This window comes from Strongylocentrotus purpuratus, unplaced genomic scaffold, assembly GCF_000002235.5.
Source record: "Strongylocentrotus purpuratus isolate Spur 01 unplaced genomic scaffold, Spur_5.0 spur5_scaffold_13, whole genome shotgun sequence".
Lineage (NCBI taxonomy): Eukaryota > Metazoa > Echinodermata > Echinoidea > Camarodonta > Strongylocentrotidae > Strongylocentrotus > Strongylocentrotus purpuratus.
The window spans coordinates 10,312,190-10,335,005 of NW_022145598.1; the positions used below are offsets into that span (position 1 = coordinate 10,312,190).

Here is a 22,816-nt window from a genome sequence, read left to right on the forward strand (position 1 = left end):
TCATCATTCCTGTCATATTTTTAGTTTTTTGAAATAATAATTATGCTGAGCAAGATTATTGTTCAGATCTCGATGATCATATTGATAGCAGGAATCCCACAGAGGCCTTGAAATTGAGTAGTGACAAACGACAACGAAAATACAATGCGTCGATGAAATAACTACTAGGTCTCTAGGGAAAAATGTATAATGAATGCGACAAACTTCTAAAGCTATGACAGAGAAAATACACTTTTGCCCATCAAATTGGAATAAATGTTCTTTAGCCCTTTTCATGAAATGCTTGTGACAATATGATTTATTCTTGATCGATAAAGTTTCCATCTTCTTAGAACTGTACAGATAAATCAATAAATAACTGTTATAAAGTTCTGAGAAGCAAAAGGTTATATGTTGAGAATAAATCATATTGTCACAATTACTTCATTAAAATGGTAAGAAAAATATTATGTGCAACTTTTACAGTATATGAAGGAAAAGACAAAACAATGGAACATGTCAAAAAAAATACCCAGACGCTTAAAGTGCAGTGACCTCTGTATACTCTTCCGAATCACATAGCACGTTCAGGCTAATTAGAGATCTACACCTCCTTGACATCATTTAAGAAAAAATAACCGGAGTCAAAGGTTCTTCAGAGATCATTCCCCCTAAGTCTGAACTGACAATCTCATGTATGGTCAATATTTGAAGAGATACAAGATAATTAGATAAATAAGCGGTTTGTTATTGAATAATTGTGTAAGATAAGAATGAAGATAAGGTAATTATTTTGGTGTCGACAACCCAGCTGTACTTATTGCAATTGACATGCAACCAATCCGTTATGATATCTTAAATATTAACGAGTTAAGACCGGAAAAGAAATCGAATCGTTTGCATGTATTATGTCATTGATAAGGGCCGAATATACCACAAACTGCGGCAGTTGACAAATAGTTAAAGTTATTTGTTGTGAGATGATAAGTAGAGAATGTCGTCTTCCATGAACTTTCTTAAGATTGAAAATAGCATTTCATGCAATTATAGGTTATGATGATGTCAAATGTAAAAAAGAAATCACTGGTTAACATCACCACCATCATTATCATCACCACCACCACCACCACTACCACCACCACCACCATCACCACCACCACCACGAAGCACCGACTTACCAGTACCACCAAATTCATCAACAACATCGGAACATGCCCCTCGACACCAAATGCTCTCCATGTACGCGAATAGGCCCTCAGAAGGTAGGTCAAAAAGTAATTGTTTCATAATCATATTTGTTGACAGGTTGCGGTCAACGATCGGTCCTGCCCTTAGGAAGCGAGATCACCTCAAGTAAGGGCGGGTATAGTTTGAATGACGAAAGGGGTAACTATATACCACCCCCCCCAACAAAAACAAAAACAAAACAAAAAAAATCTTTGAGAAGGAAAACAATTTTGCTGTGGGTAGCTTATTGAATGTCAGATTTGTAGAAGGGGAACCGGCCGCTAACGCCCCTCCCCCTGAAAGCCATTTGGTGAACCCTTAAACACCCCCTACTCCCTCCCTCGACCACACCTTCACATGATAGATAAAATTATAAAATAATATTTGCCATCTAGGGTTTGGAAAGACCAGCATCTGTCTCTCTAAACAGGGTTCAATTGGACTTTAAACATCTCCTGATGGATAAAAACAGAAACAATATTTTGACACACTTTCAAATCAATACTCAACCCTAAAAAGTTTCGAGATTAGATCCGATTTTTAAAGATTCATTCCTTTTTATAGGACGAGAACGTCAATCATTAATCAGCTTGAGAATGAGGATCCAATTATTTTGTTCACCCACTTGTACAATTTTTGTTATGCTTCTGTGGAAAGCAAATATATAAACTCCCATGCAGTAATCGAAAGATTTTAGTGCACTTGGATCTTGGATTCATTTCCTCCTAAATACTCCAAAGAAGAGTTTTAACTGGAGGTGGTGGAGGGTGAACGACCATCACCATCACTTGCTGATGGTATCAAGATTGTTGAATTATTTTCGCTTGGAAATATCAAGGAATGATTCTCTCGATTTTAATAGGTACATGTATTTTTTTTTCACAATACAATGCACATAGTAGATCTGCAAAGTCAGTATGTGAATTTTTGTTAAGAGTTAAATTGATTCGTTACTACGAAGAAGCGTCGCCGTTGGCATGAAAGGACATATTATTACATTTCCCTAATGTACACACTTTCATGTTTGCACATCCATCTCTCTCTCCATATCTCCATCATCTACATATTCAGTTATTTATCCAAATGTATTCATGAACACGATAACTCTCCATACCTCGCCTCACCCCACCTCGACCCCTCCCCAGCCCCCCCCCCCCTCGCTCTCTCTTTTTCTCTCTCAACCCCCATCTATTATAATAGCACATATTCCTAATTAATCATGGAAAATAAATTGTATGAGTTGCTAGGATAACTTTCATTTCCATGAATTCCATTGTCAGTCGCTTAAGATACGTCATTGATGATGTCATAAGAAGAGACAGGTAATTATATAGAAGTTCCCTCTCCCCAAGAAAAAAATTAGAAGAAAGAAAAAAAGAGTAAAGGAAATACAGAGAAAATGGAAAACAGCCACTTTGATACCATGGAGTCTAAACAATTTAAAGTGGCACCGTATTTAACACTTGTGTCACTATTTTCAAATAAAGATAACGGAGGGCAACATCATTGTGACATCACGAAATCGTATGGAGTTGCCTTGCTTACAGACTTATGAACTTATTTTTTAATGTACGTCTTATTTTACTCTGTTTTAGTAATGCCCTTATAATTCTACTCCTTCCTTCTCCGATGATTTGAGATTTGACTTCTTTTAGTTGCCTTTTTGTATGACTCCTCTCTTTTTTTACTCCTTCCGTCTCCCCCCCCCCCTTTTTTTCAGTCACCGTGCATTTCTTTTTATGACTCTAAATCTATGTTTGCGTAATAAAGGCTATTCGTTGTGTTTAATGTCTTTCCTCGTTTTTTTCCGAGGGGGGGGGGGGGTTCCATGTTTTCATCTCCTTTCTAACCTTAAAATCTAATACAATTACCATACTTTATCAGTCCTCAAAGTGAGGCTCAGGTATTCCTACACCATTTTAATTTCTTTTAATCCTTTGCATTTATATTTGGGGGGGGGGGGTAGGTTCTCAATGTACAAGTATCTATTCTCGCACACCTTTCGGTACTTTCACCAATCAGCCTATATTAGAATTAAAAACCGATAACTCAAACTTGAAAGAACTCCACTTGAAAATACGACGGAATCAATCTTGTACCAAGCAAGAAAAAGTTTCATGAATATTTTCAAAAAGGCTCTTGAGCTTCTTGAAATAAGACTATATCATGGGCAGACGAACTTTTTTTCGGCTCAAACTCAAAGTCCACAGGGTTTACTTCAGATTGAAGACTCAGTGCTGCATTCGAAAAAAAATTGCATGCTAAGGATTGAGAGAAGGATAGTTACAGATTAACTCATTAACTGATTGTGTAATTAAAGAACAAACAGTAAAGCAACTCGAATAGGGTATGGAGTAAGTGACATTGGAGGAAGTTTGCCGCTATCGGTAAATGATCCCCGGAAAGAGTTCAGAAGTTCACTGGATTTAATACTCGTGTCTATTTAAAAGCTCGAGTTCGGCGAACTTTTTAGTTGATGAGTGCGAGCATATGGTTTCAGAATGGTGATACCTTATGAGACAATCTAGATTATTAAGTTGAGAAGAATACCGAAATTTCATGTTTTAAATATGAGGCTTTATTACAGAGCAGTCTACCAGATCTGGAAGGGGAGTTTCCAGTTTAATATTACAATTTGTTATTCATTATCATTTGTTTTAATTCTGCTATAATTATGATAACGAAACGTTACTACCTGATTGAATCATTTCAGAATATAGTTTGACAAATCTTTGCATTCCATTTTTTTTTTTCATTTTGAAAGAAGACAAATCAGTGGTTCATCATTGCCTCACATTCAACAATCAGTATGTCATATAATTTATGTCGAGGTTTTTAAAAAAATAATTAAATGTTTCTCTTTTGTATTAACAAAACAAACAAAAAATCAAATTACATACCCGTTCCTTATATAAATCAGTTCGGGTCGTACCACTGCCCTCACAGATCATCAATAACCATATTTCAACAACTAGACTTTAGACCTTCCATTAATGATTTAAAACCTTGGGTTGTAATTGACATCAAATCAAAACTGGTTTGAGTGGTTTTGCCTTCTCCTATGTATAGCATTACGCCATCGAATCACGTATGTGACAGCCATCGACGATCCCCACATCGTCCAGCAATAGCGCCCTCTTTCGATCAAAACTCTACATTGTCATCGCAGGTGAAAAGTTGGACCCCATCCATCTAGAAGACGGTATACAAATATATACATAATTCATTGACTGGTTGGGGTTCTCCAAAAAGCTGGCTTGGGTCCCAAATCGCTCTTGATTACCACCACCAAAAGCAATAAATAATTCAAGAGTCAAGATGCAAAAGAAGTTGAAAAGGGTGAGTAAATATTTAGTTGCCTGTCTGGCTGTCAAAAAAAGACATGCGGTTTTCTTATTTTGGCACTTGGCTGGGGGAAATCACCTCTTACATGACTGTGTATCGATAGGGCTATCGGATGCCTCTTGTGTCGTCTGCGCCGGAACATCCGAAGGTGGGGAAAAGTTTAGGAAGTTATATATCAATGAAACCTCATATAACTTGATGCACATTGTTACAGATGCTTCAACGATTAACATAATAAAGAAGATCAAATTGCAGCTTGCCTAAAATGCCAATTTTTGTTTCAACGAAAATAATCCACCTGAATTTTTTTCCTTTCCGTTGAACACAAGTGCATTATAGTATACCAATCATTTGACTACATGATTTTCCATAATCAACTGGTATTTGCGCATTTCACGCCCAATTACGCCGCATAATTATGTCCCATATTTCTATAATCGTCACAAATATTTCCACGTCAGACAAACAATGAATGGAATGATGCAGATGCAACGAAGCGACCTTATTTTGTTGACAGATGGCGTTCGTAAATCGAACGAAAATAAAGAGCAGACAAAAACGCAAGTACAATAACAAAATGTATTTATAGCAATGATTCAATGAATATTCATGCAGGGCGCGGTGATTTTTTGTCGTTGCTTTGCTTTGCTTTTGTGCTTGATGATCTTTGATCATTTTTTTTTTTTATCTGTTTGGAATTGTCATAACTGATAATTTACAAAAGGTTATAATTCTCCTTGCAGGGCAATGGATAACCAGTTTCCCGTGTTTTTTTATTTGTCAATTTTGTATTAAAGGGGTAATACTAATATCAATAATCATTACAATTTATATTTTAATATATTGCACTAAATTCCCCATCAAGCAATGCTCAAGCCAAGCGCCCCAATATCACACCAGCCACAGCTAGCCTACCGATGTTGGTACATTAGTAGACTAAAACTACAAAGAAATACTAAAGAGGTAGTAAACAAAGAGGTGGAGGTCCCAATATTTTGAATTGTTTGATTACGAATGAAGAGAATAATGTAGAAAAAAAGAAACCCCAAGAGAAAGAAGATACGAGAAGAAGAGGAGCAGGAGGAGGAAGAAGAAGAAGAAGAAAGAAAACTTGGCATAGGTTTGTATTTATCCCACGTTTCCCTCCGACAATATTCCATCGTTTTGTAAAACACAAAATCAATCAGTCAAACAGAAAATAAAATGTTCCTGGACCAATTTCAGACCACCTCGACATAACTGCCGACCGTGATTGCGTCAATGCACCGGCTCTACATATAAAAACACAGGGAGAATCACTGAAATTTCATGCGTCTACGTACACTGTCATCAGCAATACGACATCGTCTTGCAGTGTCGCACCGTGCGTTTCAGACGGATGGTGATCGTTGTATGTGAAAGGTGGGATCCCAGGGCCATCATGTACGCGTTTAATCAATATAGCCATCGTTTCATTAATTCATTTGTTAATCGACGGGAGTGTAATATGAAAGCTCCATCATGTTTATTGTCTTTTATGTTAACTGAAGAGGAGAGCAGAGAGTGTATAGCCAGAACAACACGTACTACAGATATTTTTTTTTTTTTTTTTTTTTTAGGGAAGGTGGCTGGGGGGGGGGGGGGGGGGAGGAGGGTTGTTTGCCATTACTTAGCAGGATTACTACCTACACAAACTGTATGTGCAATTCATGCTATTACTCATTGTGTTTATACATTTACCAAAAAAAAAAACATCGGTACCTTTATTGTTTTGAGCCTACGTTATGAATACAAATGAAATTGAATAGACCAAACAATTTTGTTAAAATTAACCCTATGGCATTTTTATGTTTAGAAACATAGCAAATATCAAATAAAAAAAGAACCTCCTCCTCCTAATCATAACTTTAAAAATTCCAGACGAGAAACTCGGCCAGTTTTTACTTGGCCCTATATTATACAGGCTATAGCGCGTGACGAATGCATTTCAGTGCGGGGAATCTTTTCCCCAAATGTATCTTCAGTTTCATTCATATTTGTGTACTGGCGCCCTCAGTGTGTGGCTGTTAAACTTGTGAACTCAGCACATATCAGTTTCATTGTCCACAAAATACCAGTCTAGAGACAAATATCCTAGAAATATGAGCGATCATTTAGCGATTCATAATAGGCTGATACAACACCGTGACTTCAATAGACCAGCACAAAATTGTTGAACTAAGCAAGTACACAAACAACAAAAAAAAACAAAAAAAATTAAATCCAGACGAGAAACTCGGCCAGTTTTACTTGGCCCAAAACTATCATTGTTTTGAACATTATATTTGTACTATTCAACTGTATTTCTTCTATGCCCCAGAAGAGGCCGTTAAAGAAATACAAAAAAAAATCATTGCCATTGTCATTGTTATTGGCATTGTCATTGGAATCTATAGAGCGTATAGAGCGTTACGAATCCTTTTTAGTGCGGGGGATCTGCGGGGCTCTCCCGTGCACATATTTCCCGAATCTATCTATAGTTTCATTCATATTTGTGTACTGTGAAGTCAGCATATATCAGTTTTATTGTCCACAAAATACAACACAAAAATCCATAACTATGAGCGATTATGGTTTTGCCAGAGCCATAGTAGACTGATACCATTGTGTTAGAAAGGAGATCAAAGTGACCTTCACAGCAAGTAAACAACACTCTGGCTTCAGTCGACCAGCAATAGTTTGTTGAACTCAAAAAGTTCGTTGGATTCGATTATGAAGTCACGAGTGCCGGCATTGACTAGTCTGCATATACAGACCCTTGTCAGTCAGTGTGTATAACAAGGTCCGCAATGTTAGACTAAGCTGACTGCAAAGTCTACTGCGCAGCATAGGCTCTGTATTGCAGCTGCTCTTGATACAGCCAGAGACTGACAGAGCTAGGCTCGGCTCAAGGCTTTATGGAATTGTGTTTAAGTGTCAAATTAGAGTCTTTGCCTGTAGACTACACAATGATTGCCGAGCTTTACAGCTAGGGAAACACGAACTAACTAGGAAATGGCATTTTGTTTTTCTGTTGACAAGTATTGATTGACAACTTTGAAAATACTACATTTATCTCGGCGGGTTATTTCTTGAACACAATCGGAGTTGGTACTAAAGTTAGTACGGATCAAGAAGCTTATATAGATTGAAAAAATAATATCCCTGAGAAAACTAAATATTGGCTATTATAATATTTATCTTTGATTGAACCATTATAGGCACAATCGGTCTACAAAAGCCAAGCCATGCCATGAACCTTGTAAACAAATACAATTTTACCGGGCACGAATCATAATCATAATATAACTTTAAAAGGCTTTAATCAGGCGCAGTATTGGCCGGGTGAGACGACTGTGAGTAGAAGTAAAATGACAAAATGTGAAGGCGGGAGGCCGGCCCGTCCCGCATCATTATTAGCGAGCTTTAGATTGTCTAATGCACACTACACGATCCTCCGGAATTCTAAAGAAACATCATCTTCCTGATTTATATTGTTAATAATGAGAAGAATACTAATAGCAGGAATCTTACTACGTTTAAGCCTTCTCTTCAGAATAAAATCCGATTCGGCTTCAAATAATAGAATACAATCGCATTGCTGGCCTGACGTCACTACGACTCTCAGCCGATCTAGCTTTTCCTCCTCCAACGGAATTTGAAGTCCCTTGAAATGTAATTCATGTGACTGCGCTGATCCTCGATCATTACGATTTTACAAGTTTGAATGTTCACATAATATTATGCTATTGCGAATTCTGCCCCCAATCGGATCGTATACTATATAGTAGTAAGATTGTGAAATGTGCGCCGGGACCTAAATAAGGCCTGCATGTCATCATCAGCTCGAGTTTGCCAAATACTGAACCCGCTATTTTCAGACTCGGAAAATTTCCCGATATTCGAAATTGCGTTTTCACCAGACCGATACGCTCATCACAAACTAGCTCGGACGGGTGCAAAATAGCCCGCTCTTTTTCAATTAGCGGGATATTCTGGAAACAATACCAATATTCCTCGGGATATTTTCTAGACCAAATATCCCGCAAATTGCAACTGCGGGTTGATGAGGACGCGAATTAGCTGGATAATTTGCGATCAGTATAGTTAAAATAGCGAGTTATTTGGCAAACTCGAGCTGATGAAAACAGTTTGGCTATAGCATTAGGTTCGGTGCAATAACAAGACAGTCTGAAAACCCAGGGCAGCATATTTTGTAAACCCTGGCGCAATTAACATTCGACGCCAGCATTTTAGATGGCTTGAAAGAGGTCCCAAACAGGGGTACTTGTTTGACTATATTGTCATGATCAATCTCATTTTGAAATCATTTTGACGCTCTTGATGTAAATTAGTTGGCATGCCTTTCAATAACAAAGCATATAATATCGAGGCTTTTTATGGTTGGAACACCTCGCATTCTCCACTTGATATGAACGCTGGCAATGATCCGCGGCACTGATTTTGGATTTTTACGAGGGGGCACCGTTTTACCCTCTTTCCGTTTTGATACAGTAAAAAATATTTTCTTTTTGCGATATCGAATGCTATATCTAAACCATATATAATTATGTTAGAAAAATTACAATTCTGTTCCTTATTTCATTAATTATATTCTACTGAATAACAACAGTGGATTTTCGTTGGTTTCACAAGATAATACATTAATAGAACTGCTGAAAATGAGCAGCTGTAAACTGCGAGCATAACACCACCACCTGAAAACTAAAAACAGGGGCGCTGGTGTTATTGGGGGCACCGGCCCAACTCAATGACCCAATTTGGGGGGAACCAGGCCATTTTAAATAGTGGAGAATGTCGTAAGGAGTAATAATAAATTATCATTTTTCTACGTTTCCCAGGCACCCCTCCCAAGTTCATTCACTACATCTCTCTCTCTCTCTCTCTCTCTATCATCTCTCTCTCTCTCTCTCTCTCTCTTCCGTCATTAATTTGATGGGCGGGTCGGGTTTGGAGGGAAGGGGTACGTGCCCTCATTTTCCCGCTTTAGGTACCCCATTGATTAAGGCTATCTCGAAATGATCGAGGGCCGGGTATAATAATTGTTTAAAGTGGAATCCCCCTAAGACCAAGTTAGAGGCAGAAAATGGGTTAAACATTCATGATGCAGATGACCAAAATCTGGGTCACAGAGTCTGGATGGTTAAGTGCCTTTCCCTCGAATAGGGGAAGACCATATAATTATGCTCGCGTTATCGATCTAAATGATATTCAGACAGAGACATTGATAACATTAATTTCGTAGACAATAATAAATTACCCCCCCCCCCATCTTACTATTGCCACAACAGCGTAAGATTTAGGAAGTATAGTTTCACTGATGTACTGCGGTTGTCCGGGTATAATTGTCCATGAGGTAATGTAGTTGTCCGAGAGACTGTTACAATGATCATTTCCTGGGGATAGAAGTCTTGAACACGTTTGCTATTGTATTTTATAATTGATTAAAATATCAAATATACCTAGATCTATTTGTATTTTCATTTCGCTGTTGAACATAGTTACTTACATCTACAGCAATGATTACACATTTTACTGAAAATACATTTCACACAATACAAATACAGTCAAACTTGCTTTAGCGACCACCTGTATAGAAAGACCACCTATCTATAAAGACCGCAATGTTTTCGTCTCCCTAAAAAATGGTTTCTCATTTAAACCTGTACTAAAGGAACCTGTACATAAAGACCATCTACCTTTATAAAGATCACCTTTCTTGTCTCCCTTGAGCGGTCTTTCTATACAGGTTTCACTGCTGACTTACATTAAAATGACTTAAATTTAGAATGTAATAGGGAAATGTCTCCTGCAATGGCTTATCGTAGGTCTCGCCGTTGAGGGGGGGGGGGGGGGGGGAAGGGTGTCGGTATCAGGCGTAATGGAGGAGGGATAGCAGTCGTATACTAGGTAAACGACAATAAATATTTACTGCAAATTAACAAGGCAATGGGGGTATACGGGAGGGGTCCTTTCATCATCCATTATAATTTTCACCATCCTTGCTTTTTTGCTCACCCTTTCTCTTCTCTTTCTCTCTACCTCTCTCTTTCCCCCTCTCTCTCTTTCTCTCCCTAGATTTGGCGGCATATATCCCCTGCCCATCCATTTAGCTACGTCACCCCTTCCCTGGCAATTCGGAGCTACGTCAATATTCGGGACAGTCCCTGAATATGTTCTTACGCTTGTATAACGAGTCGACTGTTGCCTAGAGGTACTCGTGTCCTCGACTCCATGTGGGGGCAAGAAACGGGGAATATAGTTTTAAAGGGACACAGAACGCCGTGTCAGTCAAAATGGGGTTGATTTCTGGTAATGATTCACAAATAACTTCCGCATTCTTTCTTAACCGTTGTAATGTCGGTGAGGAAGATTAGTTTCGGATTATGTCCCCTCATATTCAAAGGACAATATGACCCGATCACCAAAAGATTGCTGAAATGTTTGGACCACACTTTCATGCCACGTGTGTGTAGTACCATACACTAGTTTTTGTGTGCAGTATATTTATTTTTCAGCAGCAAGATGGGGTTATTGTCTTTCAATACACCAGTTCTTATGTACTTCATAACCACCCTTCCCGATGAATCACAGGCAGTTTCTTTCACAATGCATGATCGACCAATTTCTCAACTACCTTGTTTTGGGGTTTGTGACATTTGGAACTGAATATCAAATTAATGTTTACATGTCATAGCAACGTAATTCAAATGCATGCAATTCAACAGTACGCTGAATGGAAATCCACAGAAAATATGTAAAAGTACAACGATTTACCTACTGTGCTGTCAGTTTAAATTTCAGCCATATTCCAAGATTATTTTGTATTACGTGTCTTTATTACCTGTTTCATGACAATTATGATAAAGAAACTTATCAGCGATTATTGTCTCCTCAGTACGAGACGAATTATTATTAGTATTATTACAGTGTGCTTTTCCGTCGCACAGTTTACAGTATATAGCCTTTAAAGTTATATATTCATCACAACACACAAGGTTAAAGAATGATAATTACTAGCCGAGTACACTTTTAAAACACTAATCATATTCATCATGTTAATGGATGTCCTCTTCAATATACTGGGCTATATACTTTGTACATCTCAACACGCATGGTGTCAAAATAGCAATGTAAAATGTGTTCCTATACAGCTAGCAATCATTTTTGTTTGATAACTTCAATTGAAGTCGTGACTCTATCACACTATTGTTTACATTTTGAAGGGTAAGGTAAAATTAGGAAAAGTTAGCATTTTACAAATTATTTAATAAGCCCCCCATAAACAAAAAGCATTTCTACCTAGGGCATACTAGAATAACATTAAGTATTCGATCGGGATGGGGGAATCAACCCTAAAATAAACTATTAATTTTAATTTTCAATCGTCTCTCCCCCACACCCTAGCTCTATCCCCCTCTCTCTCTCTCTCTCTCTCTCTCTGTGTTTCTCTCTCTCTCTCTCTCTCTCTCCCTCTCTCTCTCTATGTCTCTCTCTCCTACCTACTTCCTTATTCATAGTCACGCACCTCCAAGACAGCTCTCCCAAGTTAAACGGGCCTTGATGGGCAATTACACTTCATCACCAAAACCCATCTGAGCTCCCCAGTAAAACACATATCTGCTGTAACAAAAACCGACAATATTCATCCATAACCCACAGCATTCTTACGTTAAACGGGTGCTAAACATGATGCAAACACGCTCAAATGAGCTCAAATTCTGCGAAATGACACAGTCAGTTTCATAATAAATTGGCTTACCGAGTTTTCAGCGTAGCAGACTATAACACACCTCCGTTTCAAAATACGTCAGTCATGACGTAAATCCGGACGTAAATACTCTAAACAGGTGCAAGCTCCGACACATTCAAGCCCCCCGCCACCTTCATTTTGGCCAAAGCAATCCATCTTCTATAAATCCAATTCACATTCCTCTTCTTAAACTAGAAATCCGTCCTTTTCACTAACAAGTCTACATCTGCCGTAGATCGCTGTTGACGTTTTACGGAGGAGCTAGGAGTGTGCGATTGTAACTGTAAAAATCGGCGACTGTGCGATCGTTATCGTCTTTCGTGTCGCCTGCTCGCCGGGTTTATCCTCTCATTTCGATTCCCACTCGCAGTGTGCTCGCACAAACGTCATTAAGTAAACACATTTGTTTTGAACCCGATGCATATGCATCGAGAAAGGATGTGTCTTCAACGAACTCCAGATTCTTGTGTTTGTTCTGAAATCTTTCTGACTGATGCGAGGTATGGAGACTGATGATAAGAGCGCATTCAATCTTGCTGCTTCAAGTAAAGTACATGACGGGGGAATGAGCATGAGATGGTGATGATGTCAAGAAAGGCTCTTAATATTCATAAGGAAGAAAGTTTGTTACCCTTCTTCCCTCGTCATATCAATACATAGTCCCCGTCGTCACTGATTTTGTGCAAAGAGCATCATGTGGCTTTTAAGATATCAATTGACACAAAAGACAGGTTGGAAAGAGGCAAGGGCAGGCGTGGTTCTTGAAAACTTTTAGAGGGGAGTGGCGGGGACCTTAGGAACTTTGGGGGCTTGTGAATTCTTGCAAATATTTTCTACATGTGCGTCGCTAAATTTATTTATAATCAATATATTTTGGGGGTTTGGTGGTGGTTAGGGGCTGGGACAAATTTTGGAAGGCTTGAGCACAAAGACCACCTCGAGAACCTCTTGAATCGCTACTTGGGGGGGGGGGGGGGTATGAGCCAGCCTCTCCATAACAATAAGGAAGAAATTGTGTTCCTCTTTCTGTAGTGTTACCGATGCACCGGGTATGTGTCTTCATAATAACGAAGTAGAACAGATTGTTCCCCCTTACTGGTGTACCGGGAAAGCTTCTTAATATTAATGAAGAAGAGTTTGTTCGCCTTCCTTGTTCAGCTGAAAGAGGTTAAGTGCGGATCTATTTAGGATGAATATAGATTCGGGAACGCGGAAGACTTAGGCCTCAATAATTAATAGCAAGTCGGTGCACTGAGTGCTAGATTTCGTGTCACTTCGATCGTTTTGAGAGGATGTGTATGTGTGTGTGTGGGGGGGGGGTGGGCAAAGGCGTAGCCAGGGAGGCATAATTAAGCGAGTCATCCCCCCCCCCCCCGTTACTCCTGTACCGCAAGTGCTTGCACGTGTGTACCGATGTGACTGTATGTCAATCCCATCTGTGCTCCCCCCCCCCCGTTCAATTTCCAGCAGGTCTGGGGGAGGGGGGGGGGGGGGTCGTCTTAAGCTTTTCGAGAAGAAAGAAGGTCACAAGAAGAGGTCAACGTCCCACGGCTTGAGAAGACAGTCGAGTTCAATTATCGAGATTACAAGTGAAGATGATTTTCAAAGAAAGCGGTCATTTTGCGTGACACCGGTGCCATTAGGGTCGTAAATGTTCGGTGCAGTGCAAGAGAATACGGCCATAATACAGTGAGGGGGAAAGGGTGCGAGGGGTCGTTTATTTTCATGTTACATTTCAAACTACCTCCCTTCACTATTTGAGGGGTGGTACGTGCTCCCATGCCCTCATAGCGACGGCCCTGTTTGAGCCTCATGAAATCAATACACGTCTCTTTTTGAGCTGCAATTGCAAGATAATTTTCTCTCATAAACTGGCTTCGGGGGAAGGCAGCTCAATGTACGGACAATGCATGTTAATTAGATTTTGACTAGAGTGATTGAATTATCGAGGCTTTCTCGAGAAGAAGGATGTACTCACTACTCAGATGTAATTAATGGGGCGGATCTAATTTGGTTTGAAAAGGGGTGCGATTTCGAAATTACCGCCACCCTTAAAAAATATTAGAATGTCACATTGTACAGATTCCTCAAAAATGCCCCAAAGTGCATGTTGTGAGCCCCCTGCCCCCTCCACCAAACAAAAATACCCTACTGAATAAATAATTTATATAGGTTTCTATTAAAGAGGAGTTCATAATAGAATACCGTGAGATTGAAACTTTTATTTATTTATGAGGATTCATTTCAGAAGAGGCACGAGAGAGAAAATGAATATACTTTCGAATAGCCATGTACGTCATCTATTGATACGTGCGAACATTTCAGAACGCAATGCGCAATCAGAAAATAAATTCCAAAATTGCCCTCGGTTTGGTTTTTCGAATAAAAAAACTAGTTGCGATCGTGTTTTTACTTTTATTTGTTCTTCTCGCCTATAATGAAGTCAGCAAAGATCATTCAAGGTGATACAATATCAAAATAATCTTATCAGACTAATTTATCAGGTTAAAAAGGTAGGATAAAAAACTTGACCTGACTCTTAACTCGGCATAATTTGGTTTCTTCTTTTTTTTTCATGGGGGGGGGGGTGAATTTTGCAGTTGTAAACTACATCAAGTTGACCTAGGCTATTTGGTTCAGTGCAATGACCAGAAAATGTTCAATCAATACTGGAAACACCTACTAAATGACTGAACTTTCGGTACACCGCTGCATATGATAACAAGTAATAACAACAAAATAACTGTAGATTTATATTGCGTAATTTCTATATAAATATACTCAACTGTATCAAGAACAAAATCAGAAATAAAGCTAAATTACATTAATACAGGCTAGAACTAGAACGATAATTTTACATCAAATGACCACCTATGGCACGAACTGCGCTACTATAGTCATGTGACTTCCTGCATTTTCTTTGTTGTACGTATCGATCTACTCTTTGTTACGTCATCTTTTGTGGTACCCTCTTTCTTCTTTGTGTTGCGGTTCGCCGAAATAAGTTGAATTGATTAGAAATACCCTGACAAATCGACACAAGAAGGGAGAAAGAAGAACAGCGGTACCCTCGAACACGTAGCTCTTTTTAATGTGCAAGTCTACTTTAGTATTGAGCATCTTTTTAAATTAGCCGCGTCATACCCCGGACAGCATAATATGTTGAGCGAACGAGCGATTGCCTGATAATCTAAACTAGACGGGTCTTTTTAGAATGAAATTGATAATGCATGCATTACTATACATATAGTGAAGACAGATAAAATATTATTGGGTAACTATTATTAATGCCTTATGAGAAGAAATGTAAAACGCCTTGAGATTCATATCAGTGGTTGGCGATTAAATAAAGAAAACAAATAAATATTTTCAAAAAGTCACCGTTTTATTACTTCAATCAATTTTTCTGCCATTGGCTGCATGAATGAAAGCTCGTAGCTGGTCTTCAATCTTAAAGTGACTACCGTGAATAAAATTTGCCTGTAGGCCTGATGTCGGGCCAGATGCATAATTTGTCATGTATCTAAATATCTTTTGAAGGTTCTTCAATATTGTCTATATTATAAGCTTTGGGCGTTTATACAGTTTTATGTCCCCATTCTCTCTTGGTTTATTTTCATATCATCATTTCGATGTATCAACATTTTTGGAAAGAAAAAGAAAAAGAAAGGCAATCAGAGAGCACGTATTGCTTCAGTCGCCTCCTATAATTATACAAGAAACGAGCGCCGATATCGTATGTTGATTTTCGGAAGTGCCCCCAACAAAAGCCACATTTCCCTCCGGCGCCCCCATACATACTCGCTATAATGAATAAAACATGACTGTTTTTAATCATTTTCAGCCATCTCTGCACATAATATTTTTGTATACATTTATTTGTGAAAATAGCACGTAAAGGCTCAATGTAATCCTGAAAGAAAACGATGCAAAATAGTTTGGTTATGTCCATAAGCATTGTACCTCCTCGTATGAAAAGCATTGATAACTTGGCATTACCCAGGCTACTAGCATATAGTTCTAGACGGAACTTTTCGGCTCAACCCCCCCCCCCCTAACAAATAGATAATAATAATAAATGATTATAATAATTTTATTTAAAAACAAATATTAATAGTAATACTGTACTAATAATAGTACAACTAAATCTGTCTTTTTTAAATAGTGTTTTCATTTACACACAATGAATGACATAATTAATAAATAGCTGGATAATTTTCCCATTGACTGAAATTTCAATTCAGGTGGAGAGTCAACAAAGGATCTTCCGTACTATTCTTTCGTCTTAACACAGTACTAGGTGAAGGTGGAATGAAGGTCAATTTGTAGGAAATTCAAAGCCATGTGATAAGATCCATTAATCTACCGACAAAATTCAATGACCTATTGTTCATTCGGGTCACCTGCTTGACCTTCTTTGTTGCACGTGACCTTATGAGAGCCCGTCCTCCTTTACAAATATATTTATTGAGCGAAATTAATGTACGACATGCTTGTTATTACCACAAGGCGTATCTGAAGGATTTCAGATAACCGGCAAAAACATATCGTCAATTAAATGAAAATTTGCCACAAAACATTTGCTCGGTTGCTTTGCTTTCTCGCATAAGTTGGAATATTGCTCTCATTATGGGGGGTTTATTTTCGAGTTTCAAATCTGGCATATCCCAGCTTAACCATTCGTTCTGGTCTTCTCTAAATAAGTGTGTTTGGGCGATAACATTCCCCCTCATTAAATGGAAAGGATTTTTTTTTTTTGGGGGGGGGGGGGTAAAGAGTCGAGACTCACTTTACCTCCTTTTTCCTGTTTAATCAACCTAAATTTATGCTGTTAAATAAAATGGCCGCCACTTTTACATCAGTAGTATAAGCAGGAAAGCAATATATAACCAGGTTTTACTATATTCGTTTCTTTCACTTTCGCGACGTCGGTCTACACGATTTTAAGCTGCATTTCCTGCTAATATACATGCAAAAGAAATACGAATATTCGCGGGTATAATAAGCATTCTTTGTGTAGTACTAGCATCAAGACCGGAAATCATATATAAGTGCAATGTACTTGTAATGAATGTGCTGGTAGTCGTGCTAGCATTGTCTGCATTGTCTGCTTTGTCCTTGTCAAGGTGAACAAGCTTTCTAGCCCTGGCAAGGTGAACAGGCTTTCTCTCACCGGCAAGGTGAACAGGCTTTTATCCTCGGTAAGGTGAACAAACTTTATGCTACTTGATGAGTGTAAATAACATTCGCAGTCTGTAAGTAGGGCAGGCTTGAGCAGGATTGTTTTCTTCAAGCGCTCTTCATCACTTTGCCTTCGCTCCACACAATAATATTATTATCTCTCACTTTGCATCCTCCTTCTTTCTCCCTCTCTCTCTCATCCTCTCTATTTCCCCCATCTATTCTTCTATCTTTCTCATTCTCTCTCCCTCCATCTCTCTTTCCTCACAAAATTGCCCCCCATGTCCACCCCACTCTCTCTATCTCTTTCCCTCTCTCCCCCTCTCGCTTTCTCAGCCTCTATATCTCTCCCCTCTCTCTTCTTCTATCTTCCATCATTCTCTTTCCCTCCATCTCTCTTTCCTCACAAGATTACCCCCCTCCCAATGTCGACCCCACTCTCTCTATCTCTCCCATCTCTCTCTCTCTCTCTCTCTCTCTATCTCTCTCTCTGTGCATATTCCCTCCTTTCTCACTCATTCTCTCTTTCCCTCACTAACCCTCAACTATGTTCCCTCTCTCCTTCCCCTTCCCCCTCTCTCCATAATAATACATTATCTCTCACTCATCAATTACACATATTCTTTTTTCATTGATGTTAGTAACTATGTCTTCATCTACCGCCGATACACGATCATAAGCACGTACACTACGGATATACGAGACCACTGTCCTTGGCATACAGGATGGCAATGGTCAAGTTTGTTTTCCCAGCCCAGGCCTGTGGTGAGCTCTTGACCCTGCGTTATAATGGAGGCCACATGAATGAATCGTTTGTCAAACCTATTGGCAATGCCTCTCAGTAAAGGCAATCTATGTATAGTGGTCACATTCAATGTCTCCTATACTCTCTCACTAATTGACGACAGTAGCAACTGTTTACGTTTTCCTTGCTCTCCCGATCATGATGTTTTGAATATTTGTAATATATTTCGATTTTGATGTAATATTTGAGAGTTTTATTTTGTTTCATTATGCATGATATATGGTTGCACGTTTTAGTCATTAATATTTTGATCGTTTATTGTGTTGTATATTGACTTTGTACATTGAGCAATTCAGCTTTCCAGCTGCATGTACTTTTATTGCAATAAACCGAATCAAATCAAATTAAAAAAAAAACATTTCATGTGTTCTAAAACTATAAAAGAACTTTTTGTTTGTTTTTGTTTTTAAAGAATAGAGCATATTTAAATTATAGCCCAAAAGAATCGTTCAATCATCTCGCTCTCCAATCTACACCATACACACTATAGCGACTCTTTGTATTAAACATGTTTGCACCCCACTCAGCCTCCTCCCCCCCACCCCCCCCCCCCCCTCTCTCTCTCCACTTTCCAATAACTAAATCTATATTAAGGACGTCTCCAGATCCACTCTCTTTCTTTCCCGAAGGTAAATACTGATATAAAGCGTGGCCTTGCAACCCTGCAAACATTAACATTGTCATTCTACCGTAAGCCCAATTTTAGCTGTTTTTCAAAAACACTTCAGAAGATGAATGACGATCCACTGTATTTTCAGGGTTTCTCGACCTCCGAATGTCTTCTTCAAGAAAACCTCAAGAATCTTCTCTTTTTGTTCAGCTAATCGAATGCATGTCAGCCATCTATAACTGTTTGTCCTTTTCATATTTGACAAATCCATTGTGTACAATGGTCGACCTTACATACAAAAGTCATGACAGTAAGTTTTATAGCAAAACAGACAGAGAGGATTTGTTTACATGCAAGAGATATTGAATATTTGTTGTTTACTTGTATAAGACAGAAATTAGTTAATCAATCCGTTTGAAATAAATGTCATACTCACTATACGACAGTTTTCAATAGAATAACATGGATTCATAGGAAAATTAATCGAATCATACATTTTTGAAATATCGACATTTTATAGTTATTTTTGTGTGTTGGAAGAAATGGGAAAGTTGTCTGCCCGCAACTATATCACAAAGATAATTACCGATTTAGGCAACATGAAGAGCCCATTATAGTGCATGATTGCAATTTTTAAAACTTCATAACTTTCTCATTTTTGTCCGATTTCATTCAAAATTTCGCAATGCGGTTCATGCTCATCATCATCATCATGATACGAGGAGAGGTAGATCCTGTAATTCTCGGTCACTTCTTCAGGGTTGGTTATGTTCTAGAGTTAACTTTTTGGCACAAGCGCAGATTTGTTCTGCTTTCTTCTAGAGTATAGTTTGCTATCAAGGTTGTGTTTCCCTTTAACCTTATACGCGAATTTAGACACAAAGTCGGGGTTAACTGAATAGACTACAGACTCCGAATTGCATGAAGATTTACCAGGTTGACCTTTCCCCTATCTTTCCTTATGCATTTCTTTGTTATGTAGGTCTCGTGGGCTGTCGGTCTACTGGAATGTCCCCCCCCCCCCCCCCGCCACAAAATGGCATTGCCTGTACCTGAGTGTGGTTATGAAACACTTCTAAAGTAAAGTTTGCTCTTTTCACTCGACGGATTCAAGCAAAGTTCCTTACTTCAAATTCAATACCCTTTTTTTGGTGCTTCCAGCAAGTAGACAAACATAAATCATCGTCATTGTTCAACTGACACTATGAAAGGAAAGTGCAGAACCGTCTGGTTCGTCAAAAAAAAAAATCTTTTATGAATAAAGTCTGCTGACTCGACTTATAAAAAAAAGGTCGTTGTCTGTAGCCTTGAAGTTGACACAAAGGTCTCTGCAAAAATACATGTAAACTTGGCAATGACAGTGGCTTTTCAAAGCAGAGATTCGGGACATTGACAAAGAGAATAGCATTTCAAAGTTTATAGGATCTCTTTCAATAACAGTTTATCGTCTGGGGGCATCCCCTCGAGTAATACATGTGATATAAAAGACTTTACAGAAATCAACTTAGGGACAATTCCAATAGTGAGTGAGTGGGTGTATATCCAAACAAATCTTTTTGTTCATAACCAGGCATGCTGGATTAAAACATAACTCTGAATGTGTCTTCATTTGAGTTCTACTCATACAGCTAACAACCCCGCATTATAGTGTATATCCAAACAAATCATTTTGTTCATAATTATTATTTCACTACATTGTATACACGTAAGGACGGACAAGACTGTCATGGTGTTTTCATGGTTTTGGTCATCATGTAGGCTCTATATAAAGGATTTCGTCCTCTACAAACTTCAAAACGTTTACACATCCCCAAAATCATCCCTTTGTTCAACCTGGTTAGCAAACATGATAAACCCTAATGATGACACTATAAAAATGGAGGGCAACTGAGGATTTTTCTGTTTACCAGGTAAAGCTATAACTTGGGTGTTTTTCTGGGAAATATAGTTGAATTTCGTGCTCTTGGTATCGCATCTTTTGTATACTATAGGTGAATTGAGGAAGGTTATTATGAAACCACGAAATACAAATTACCAAGATGTTACCCATGAATGTGTACGGAATCAACTTTGCTAATCCCTCCTTCCCCCATCATCTCAATTCGTTGTCTATATATTAGGATCATAGCTTCATTCAGTAAATGTTTCATAATAATTAATAATGATCTATATATAAATTCACAAATCGCAGAAACTATGCAATAACGTTTTACTGCAATGCAATTAAAATATGCAAGAGCTCCCAATGTGCTTAAAAACTACATGTAATGAAAAGGTGTGTTTTTGGTATTATTTTATCCTCATCGTTACTCTTGGTAAAATTTCAAGCACAATGTTGCCATAGGACTTCTGTTTGCAAATCGGTGATGGGAGACAACACCCATGCAAGGAAAGAACAAAAATCCATTTACTAGCACCGAGGAAGTCTAAGATCTCTTCTCCTTGCTAGTACCGACCAATACTTTGTCTCAAGTAAAGAAGCACGTCTTATCTTAGTACGTGCTTTGTGCAAGACATTTTTATCGGTATCAGAGGCATTATCTATTAATGTACTGGTAAGGTGGTAAACAGATGTTGGTGCGAGACAAAGCTTCCAGGTATGACCGGGTAGAAGAAGGGGAAGAAGAAGAGGGAGAAGAAGAAGAAAACGAAGAGGGAGAAGAAGAAGAAGAAGAAGAAGAAGAAGAAGAAGAAGAAGAATAGATAAAGAGGAAAAAGAAGAAGAAGAAGAAGAAGAAGATAAAGAGGAAGAAGAAGAATATATAAAGAGGAAGAAGAAGAAGAAGAAGAAGAAGAAGAAGAAGAAGATAAAGAGGAAGAAGAAGATAAAGAGGAAGAAGAAGAAGAAGAGGGAGAAGAAGAAGAAGAAAAAAAGAAAGAAAACAATACCCTTGGTATACTATGAGCATGCTCGGCCGTGGCAGCCTATACAACCAGAATATAACTAAGTCTGTCGATTTTCCAATATTGAACAGCGGCTTGGGGGTATACTCAAGACAATAAATAGATAATCAGCTTAAAATTGGTGAGAGGGGTGGGAGAAAGAGGAAGAGAGAAAGAGAGAGAGAGAGAGAGAGAGAGAGAGAGAGAGAGAGAGAGAGAGAGAGAGAATAGTATTGGAGAAGGCCCACAGAATCAGAGAGAAATAGACGTGCATATAGGCCTAGATTGATGAACAGTGGAAGTGGTCAAATTAATTTATGTAAAAGAAACATTCGACCGCTTCCAAATTCAGCGTTTTATCTTACAAGCTGACGAAGAGGACCATGAGTCAATATATAACAAGGATAAATGTACACAAAGGTGTTAAGAAGTAATTACCATTCTATTTCTTCATCTTCAAATATATCTTATCTCATCTACAACAACAAAATCGCAAAACACTAAACATGGCGAAGAAAAAGAAACACTCGCTATCTTTGGCTTCCATCTTGAACCGATTTTTATCGCTATAAAATAATTCATGAAAATACGTTGAGATCAGATATTGACCCCAATAATACATTATACACAGTTACATGTATCATCAATCTAAAAGTAATAAATTGTATCTGATAGCCAATTGGTAACTTTATGAAACACTCACCAATTGATAATTCCAAGTATGAGCGTAAAACTCCCCGTAATCCCACAAAACTCCAAAGTGGCGCCAAGTCTAAAATGCATAAAATTGTTAATATTCCAGATCGTCTGCTCCGAGGCAACGAAATCGAACGCATCTCAAGACAGTGCACTTCTGTGTAAGCTCAAATGATGTCTCGACTCCAGCGAACACCTGTGAATGAATGAATGCCGAAACATCAGCAGAACACAAGTTAGTGTGTTTACCTTTTGTGTGTGGAGGCCAACAAACTTTTCGGAGGGGTGACTCGCGGGAGAGGTTATCGATTGGAAAAAC

General features: G+C 38.5%; 1 protein-coding gene across 1 annotated transcript in view; it reads right to left on the bottom strand.

The window, feature by feature from the left end:
* Positions 1-22,816, bottom strand: part of LOC763770 (patched domain-containing protein 3) — a 32,939-nt gene extending 10,123 nt beyond the window's left edge. The window contains exon 1 of the mRNA XM_030982881.1: positions 22,505-22,816. The gene's annotated coding sequence lies outside the window, so the exon portion shown is untranslated. The remainder of the gene's footprint in view (positions 1-22,504) is intronic.